The 8,984-nt window shown below is 38.5% G+C and overlaps 1 pseudogene; it reads right to left on the bottom strand.

The window, feature by feature from the left end:
* Positions 1-3,643: 3,643 nt before the first annotated feature.
* Positions 3,644-5,118, bottom strand: LOC703517 (peroxisomal membrane protein PMP34 pseudogene; annotated as a pseudogene).
* Positions 5,119-8,984: the final 3,866 nt, after the last annotated feature.

The following is an 8,984-nucleotide window of genomic DNA, read 5'->3' as shown; positions in this document are numbered from 1 at the left end:
AGACTTAGCTAGAAGTCCTAGAATTAGGCAATAGGTGCATGCTCTGAGGTCAACAGTAGTGATGCAATATCTTTACAGTAACAGCATATACTCTTACACAGTAGCAACATATACTCTTACAGATAGTTTAAAATCCTTACCGATAGATACTCATACAGATAGTTTAAAAATCCTTTTTATAATGATGTAATAAATATTCACAAATGAACATACAGGGATAAATAACCAGAAGGTTAAGATTACTCCTAACCTCACCACCCAGAGGTAACTGCTGTTGATGTTTTGGTATATCCTTCCACCTATTTATAGATATACACACACACAAACAAAAGTGCAACAGCAGTCTAATTTCCAACTTGATTTTTTAACTTTCTAGTATATCAATATTGTGCACCTATAGCAGGATTTTTCATGGTTGCATGAATCTCATTTAGTTGGTGGTTTAATTATCTAACAAATATTCAGTTCTTATAGTTAAGCACTATTTCTGGCAGATTACCATGCCTGGATGAACAAGACAGATTATGTCCCTGATCTTATGGAATTCACATTTCTGTTCTGGCTTAGTTTTCATAGACTTGATGATTTCTGGGTCCTAGCATACTGTGTTCATCTTTTCCTAGATTGCTCACCCTGTTCAGACTCATACCTTATTTTGATTTTTCTGCCTGTGTGTTTGGTGGCTTAGATGAACCTAGTGGGACTTCTAAGATCTTTCTATCCACTGCTCTCTTTTTGCCTTGATATAGAACTGAATAATTACCTTTGCTAACAATTTCAGTTATTAGCATGCTAAGGAGACTAGCAAGCCCTTGTATACCTTACGAGTCTAACTGATGAGGTAAAGAACTTTATTTTCCAAACCGAAAGACCAGTTTCTCTAAGGACCCTGAGACATTTTACATAAATTTATTCAACAAATATTTACTGAACACTTCCTACATACCAGAAACTTTCTAAGTACTGCAGGTACAGCAATGAATAAAAGAGACAAAACACTGCCCTTGTGAAGTTTACTTTGCAGTTGAGGGAGCCAGACAGTCCATCAATAAAATAAAACAAGTGGTGATGACCACTATGGAGAAAAAGAAAACTGGAAAGGGAGGTCTGGAGTGCAAGAGCGAAGAGTTGTTTTATAATGTCAAATAAGATGTTCTAGAAAAACATTTTCCCTGAAATTTCCCAAAATAAATTTGGTCGTGATAAAAGGCCTTCTCTCTGTAATAAGTGCAGCAACTCTAAGACAACACTAACAGATACAACAAAAGTGATGATCAATGACTAAGGAACAGAAGAGCTGAACACATTTCTCAGTTAAAATGAAAAAAAGGCCAGGCACAGTGGCTCATGCCTGTAATCCCAGCAGTTTGGGAGGCCAGGGTGGGGTATTGTTTGAGCCTAGAAGTTCAAGGTCAGCCTGGGCAACACAGTGAGACCTCATCTCTACAAAAAACAAAACAAAATCAGCCAGCCATGGCAGCATACACTTGTAGTCTCAGCTACTTGGGAGGTTGAGGTGGGAGGATTGCTCAAGGCTCTGGAGGTCGAGACTGCAGCAAGCTATGATTGTGCCATTGCACTCCAGCCTGGGTAACAGTAAGACCCTGTCTCTAAAAAATAAGTACAAAGGATACAAAAGAAAAATACAAAAAAAAGAAAAAAATCAAGCAACTTCATTGACAGTTGGGTACACATTTTGTTAATAACCTGTTAACAATTCTCCAACTTTATCTTTGCAGTGTCTTCTCTAGTTAGTTATGTTGATGGAAGCCCTGTTAAAAATAATTGTGCCTGACCATCATACAGAGAAAGAAAATACCGAGGTATAGAAGCAAATTTTAAACTGACTGAACCCTTAAAAGATGATTGAGGCAGATGGCTTAGTTCTCCTCCAGGGATAACTGATGTGGGGATATTAATGCCCTTTTGTGTCAGGTAAACATACACCTGTGTTCATGGTAGCATGCATCAACTGAGGAGCAGGCATCTTCTAGGCACTAGCACCAGTTGAGAAGAACCAGTTTGCTTTATAGAGTTAGCCTTGGCTGGCAAATGGTGTATCCATAGATGAACCATAAAGCACCTTGGCCAATTTTCTATTAGTAGACCTTTAAGTTCTTTGTAAGCTTTTGCTGTTATAAAAATGCTGTGTACGTAACCTAATCATTTTCTCAGGATAAATACCTAAAAACGAGGACTGCTTAATGAAAGTGTTTGCACATTTTTAAGCTTACAAAGCTCCTCAGACTTTAATGTGCAAACAAAACACTTGGAGATCTTGTCAAAATGCAGGTGGGATTTAATGGATACGAGGTGGGCCGGAAATTGTTTCTTGCAAGCTTCCAAGTGATGCCAGGTGTATCCTTAGACCATATTTTGAGTTGCAAGTTTCTAATATGCTTTGCTAAGTTGCCTTCTATGAAGTAGATATGTTTTAACAGTATCTTATGTTTACAAAGTGTTTTAAGTTGTAAAAATACTTTCACATATGTTAATTCATTTACTAGTTCAGGACCATAGGCCTTACCACCCATCCATCTTTTTTGCATGTGGAAATAAACTTGGCTTGGCTACCAGAGAATTTAAGAATAACCAAGATGGCCATGAACTTCTTAAAGCCATGTCACATAAGGGACCACTGAAGAAACTTCTGATGCTTAGCCTAGAGGAGATGTTGAAAAATCCATGATAATTGCCTTCAAGAAGGTTACTATGTGGAAAAGGTCATACAAGCCTATTTTGGGTAGAAACAAAAGTCTCTCTAGGACTACATATGTCAATGTTACAGAAAAACTGAGTTTGTCTCAATGTGAGGAAGAATTTTCTAGCCAACCATGCTGCACAAATATAGAGTGAGATGTTTTGTAAGGTAGTGAACTCCCTATCACTGTTAAGTATTGAAACAGAGGTTAGATGACCACTTGTTAGTGGATAAGAGAGGAATTCAGGCAGCATGTGAAAGAGGAGTAATGTCACTAACTGCAAGAATCTAGAGTCTGAGATGTGAAATCTTATCAATTAAAGTTTTAAGATAGGCGTAAAAATGCTGAGAAGTCTTTGGATTTGAAAGTACTCTGGTTACTATAGAAGAATAAGAGGGTTTTGGCCCCCTTCACCCCTCTACATGTTAGAGGTCCCATAGTCACCCCGCTGAAATATTCTTGGATGAGTCCAAGCTCCCTTAATTGTGTATACTATTATGAGAACAATATACATATCAGCCCTGGTATCTCCTCCTCCTTTTTTTTTTTTTTTTTGTGCTGACCATTTACTGGGACTTGACTGACCAGGGCTTGTAAGGACGGACACAAAACTTCAAGTCTTTCGTAATGACAGGATTGATTCAAAGTAAATATTCTAAAAATTATGTCAAACACTAATGAATAAGTGACATTTACCAATAGTTTATAAGAGAATCATTTTGGATGAGCAATTTTCATTTCACAAAATAAATCTCTCATATCCTAAAAAGACACCTCTCCTTAAGCAGGAAAACAAAAGCCCAACAAAAGTCAAGCCATGCCCATGGCACAGCCCTAATGTTAGTTTTAGGGAGGAAAACACCAACACTGAGACATACAAAAGTATTTGAGGAGAATTACATGTTATTAAATTGTCCTAGAACCTGGGGGAGGGTTCAGGGAAAGAAAACAGCTGGTATATTTAAGAAAAATTTAAATAGAAAATATTACACATGAGAGCAAAATAGTCCATTTCTCTTAAGAAAACCAATAAACACAAACTTTCATTTTTAGGTTTTCAACAAGGTTTTTTTTTTTTTCATATTCGTACAACTGCCACCCCAAAATCCAACCAGTCAGCATGACAAGGTGACAACAGGTCCAGTTGGCCAAACTCCCTGTTCACCCTTGGATGCTTTTCAAGCCAATGAGGGTAACATTTGTGGTGGCAGGAGCCAGAGTCAAAGGAGAATCACTTCTCTTCACTCACGAGGAAACCTCCCTCTTGAGAATCTTTGGAATTTTTCATGGGAAGGAGTCTCAGTGTTTGTGTGCACACTTCAGCCCCACAACTGTGAAGGTGGCAGCTGTCAGTTTCTCATAAACAAGGAACATGAGAGCAGCAGTGAGGACTGTCTGTAGCAGTTTGGCTTCCAGGCCTTTGTAGAGTCCTAGTATTCCAAAGCGCCTTACTCGTTCGTGAAGAAGATAGAGAGTATTCCAAAGATTTCCCAATGTTCTGTTTTCTGGGTTTAGTCTATGACGCCCAAACCTCAGAATTGACTGTACTGTGTGCATGGGATAGGTGAGCCTGGTGGCAGTCGCTTTGGCTACTGCACCAATGATGAACACATCCAAGGAAGAAGCTTCATCCGTTTCTTTAAAAACTGCTGTTTTAAACCTTCATAAAACATGAACTGGATGGCAAGATTGAAGACCAACAGCAATGAGGGAAATGTGCCATTTCATAAAGCCGGGATTCCCTCATCTCGAATGATCTGATGAAAAGCATCAATGATACCTTTGTAGTTCGTTGGTACAATGTCTTCATTCCTAAATTTTGCCCCTTGCAGCTTCAGTCTGGTGTTTACCACCCAGAGTGGAGTTGTTAGTAACACCTTAACTACTCCTGCAACAAACTCAACTACCAGATCTTTTCCAGTGGTAGAACGTTGACCTTTGACCCAGACTGCTTTGAGGCTATTAAAAGTGTAGAAATAGACAAAATTGGAGCAGCAGAGACTGGAAATCACTGGAAACCACCCTCGATAGGGTGCCAGGAGTCCTTCTTCTTTAATGATCTCCAGGAGCACCATGTGTGTAGTTTTGGATTTTCTTTTCTCATCAACCTGAAGTCGAAGTCTAGCTGTATCCAGGGGAAAAAACTGTCATTGCTGTCACGGCGTGGACCAGGCTTTCGTAGGACAGCACGGAGGCCATTGGTGCGGCTCCTCCAAGACCCAGCCACACTTTTCCCACAGATGCCGTAGCCAGTGGAGTTAGGAAAGGCTCCTCCTTCATTTTTAAGTTTCTGTTACATATTTCAACAGAAAACTCTTTAAAACCATGTTGTACTTTTTGAGAAGCACAGAGTTGTGAGGACAAGTTTTCTCATTAAGTTATCTTACGCCTTAGAGAAATAACAAACCAACAAGTTCTCATTAAGTTGCCTTACACCTTAGAGAAATAACAAACCAAACTGGTTTTCTTTTCCCTCACCCGTGACTCAAGCTTTTTTTTTTTTTTTTTTTGTATGAACTCATCTGCATTTCCTGTGTGACGTATATAGTTCAATAACTTCTGTGTGTCCTCGGTACATTTTTGGGGCAGTTCTTTTTAAAAATAATCCCTCCAAAGCTTCTGAATCAAGAGTGGACTGAGCAAGCACATTTGCTACGCCTTTCAAAAATCTCATTAAAGTGGTAAGAAAGTTATACAAAAGGACTAAATCCATGACAGCCCTGAGAAAGGGGAAGTGTTCTGTGCATCAGATTTTTAAAAAGCAGTTTGATTGTGATATAATTCATATACGATAAAATACATCAATTTGAAATGTAAAATCCAGTGGTTTGGAGAATATTCACAGAGTTGTACAATTATCATCACAATCAACATTAGAACATTTTTATCACCACCCCCACCCCCCCAAAAAAAAACTCCTGTATCTGTCAGCAGTCTCTCACCATTTTGCTTCAAGCTCCCCTCACTCCCAGCCCCTGTCAACCACCAATTTACTTTCCACCTCTATAGATTTGCCTATTCTGAAATTGTATATAAATGAAATTATACAGTTTTTAAAAAAACTGTATTCTCTCAGTGTAATGTTTCCAAGGTTCACACATAGTACAGCATGTATCAGTGGTTCATTCTGTTTTTATTGTTCAATAGTATTTTATTGTACGAATACCACATTTTATTTATCCAGTCATCAGTTGATAGACATTTGGGTTGTTTCTGCTTTCTGGCTGTCATGAATAACGTTTTTATCTAAGTTTGTATGCAAGTTTTTGTGTGGACATATGTTTTCATTTATCTTGGGTATATATTTAGTGGGATTGCTGGGTCATATGGTAATTGTATCTTTGGCATTTTGAGTAACTGCCAAACTGTTTATAAAGCACATTTAACAATTTTTATTCTCACCAGTAATGTAGGAGGGATCCAGTTTCTTGACATCCTCTCCAACTCTCTTTTTGGTTATACCCCTTCTAGTAGATATGAAGTGGTATCTCATTGTGGTTTTGCTTACATTTTCCTATTATTGACCATCTGGCTAATGATACTGACCACCTTTTAATATACCCATTGGCCATTTGTATATTTTCTTTGGATAAATCTATTTAGATCCTTTGCCCATTTCGTGTTCCTACTGAGCTGTGAGAATTCTTTATATATTCTATATACAATTCTCTTATCAGAAAAATGAGTTGTAAATATTTTCTGTCTTTCAAGGCATTGTCTTTTAACTTTCTTGACGGTTTCCTCTGAAGTAGAAAAGTTTTAATTTTGATAAAGTACATTTTATTGTTTTTATTTTGTTTGTGCTTTTGGTATCATATCTAAGAGGTCTTCACCTACCGTGGACTAGATTTCAATGAAATTTCTGAAATACGGAATTTGCATGGGAGCGTCTTGAAAAACCAGAGTAGAAACCATGCCCCAGAACAGATGAGAGAAGCCTGGAGCAGAGATGGGAGGTATTCTTCTTACCAGTAGAAACTGTGAGAGGCTCCATAATCACTACCATTTATGTAGTACTTATTTACCAGGCACTAAGTTTTACCTAGATTAAGTTGCTTATTACCACAATGTTAATGAAAAGTAAATCTTGTTAACTGCATTTTTTTTCAGTGAGAAAGTTGATACCCAGAATAATTAAGTAAAATGCTGAAAACACAAGAAGGGCTTTAAATCTAGGCCATCTATGCACGACATGCTCTTAATCACTGTATCAGACAAACTCAGAGGAAGCATGTGTGGGAAAAGGAGTAGGTTGTGGGATGTTAATCCAATTAATTAACTAAATGAGAGCTTATGTAACAGCGGGGATTATTTTTCTTCCTTCATGCTTCCACCCATCACCTCCCAGCACGGGGATTGGGAGCAGGAGTATTTGCCTCCAGAATACGTTCTCATTAACAGAGGAAAATTCCAAGTCATATATATGATTCAAGACATTATATTATCACAACAATTTATTGAAGCATATGCATTGCTGTTCAGCTTGCTTTTTTGTTCATAGTTGTTTTTGTGAGATCTGTTTTCTAATTTAAGCAACTTTATTTTATTCTTATTATCTTATTCTTATTATTTGAAAATGTCCCTCATATAAATACATTATAATTCATTTAGCTCTTTCCCACTGATAGTTATATTCTCTCCATTTTTTTCTAATACAAACAACACAAAAACATTCTTGTACTTGTTTACTTGTGTACCAATTCAAGAGTTTCTCCAGAGTACATGCCCAGCTGTGGAATGGCTAGGTTGTAGAATATGCATATTCTCAACATTACTAGATGGTGATAAATTGTTTTCTAAAACGTTAGTACCAATTTATGCTCCCTGCAACAGCGAAGGATTCTTTTTGCTTCTCATTCTATCTGACATGATATTGTCAGACTTTTATAATTTGTTTGCTGATTTTAAGATGTGAAAATATATTTTATTGTGGTTTTAAGTTGCATTTCCTTGATTACTAGTCAATGCTATGAATTAAGAGAAACTTGGAGATAGCAGTACAATCAGAGAGTAACTTACAATTGATACAAGAATTGATAGAATGGCTTCTCTCTCTCTCTCTCTTTTTTTTTTTTTTGGAGACGAGACTCACTCTGTTGCCTGGGCTGGAGTGCAGTGCTGCAATCACAGCTTATTGCAGCCTTGACCTCCTAGGCTCAAGTGATCCTCCAACCTCAGTTTCCTGAGTAGCTAGGACCACAGGCACATGCCACCCTGCCTGGCTAATTAAAACAAAAATTATTTGTAGATACAAGGTCTCCCCATGTTGCCCAGGCTGGTCTTGAACTCCTGGTGTCAAGTGACCCTTCTGCTTCAGTGTTTGGATTACTGTGCCTGGCCAGAATTGGTTGCTGCTGCTGCATTTTTTTTTTTTTTAGACGAAGTCTTGCTCTGTTGCCCAGGCTGGAATGCAAGGGCATGAACTTGGCTCACTGCAACCTCGGCCTCCAAGGTTCAAGTGATTCTCCTGCCTCAGCCTCCTGTGTAGCTGGAGATCCAGGTGCATGCTACCACTCCCAGCTAATTTTTGTATTTTTAGTAGAGGCAGGTTTCACCATGTAGGCCAGGCTGGTCTTGAACTCCTGACCTTAGGTGATCCATCTTCCTCAGCCTCCCAATGTGCTGGGATTACAGGCATGAGCCACAGGGCCCAGCCCAGAATTGGCTTCTCTTATAGCCCATATACTTAACTTAGACCTTAGAGTCCCTCACCAACTTTTCCCTTAGCTTCTAGGAGGCACTAACCTTGAAGTGAAGGCCAAATTGCCTGTAAAATGCAGGCAATTTCCAATGTCCACCTCATGTGCTGACTGAGGATTATCCCATTCTCCATTCTGCTGATAATGAGAATTTAATATTCTCTAGGGAAAATCCATTCTCATAAAGAAGAATATCTTTGGTCTCTATGGTCAGGGCAGAACATAATAATAGGTTAATAGAATGAGAATATAATAGAATAACAGTATACCAGGCATGGTGGCTCATACCTGTTATTCTAGCACTTTCAGAGGCTTAGGCAGGAGGATTGCTTGAGTTCAGGAGTTTGAGACCACCCTGGACAACATAGTGAGAGCCTATCTCTACAAAACACACAAAGTGAAGCAAAACAAAAAACGGGTAGACTGTTAGAATGACAGTAGAGATATCCCAAAGTTGAAGTTAGAAAGCCTCAGCACCATGTGGGTGACTCCAACAGTTGGTGCATACTGTGCTGCCAAGGCTGATATCATTCTACCCCATTCTTTTCTCTCGGAGGACTTCCTGCATATTTCTTTAGCTGTG

The sequence above is a fragment of the Macaca mulatta genome, chromosome 1 (assembly GCF_049350105.2).
Source record: "Macaca mulatta isolate MMU2019108-1 chromosome 1, T2T-MMU8v2.0, whole genome shotgun sequence".
Lineage (NCBI taxonomy): Eukaryota > Metazoa > Chordata > Mammalia > Primates > Cercopithecidae > Macaca > Macaca mulatta.
Note: the sequence above shows the minus strand (reverse complement) of the source record. Positions and strands in the feature narration are given on the sequence as shown.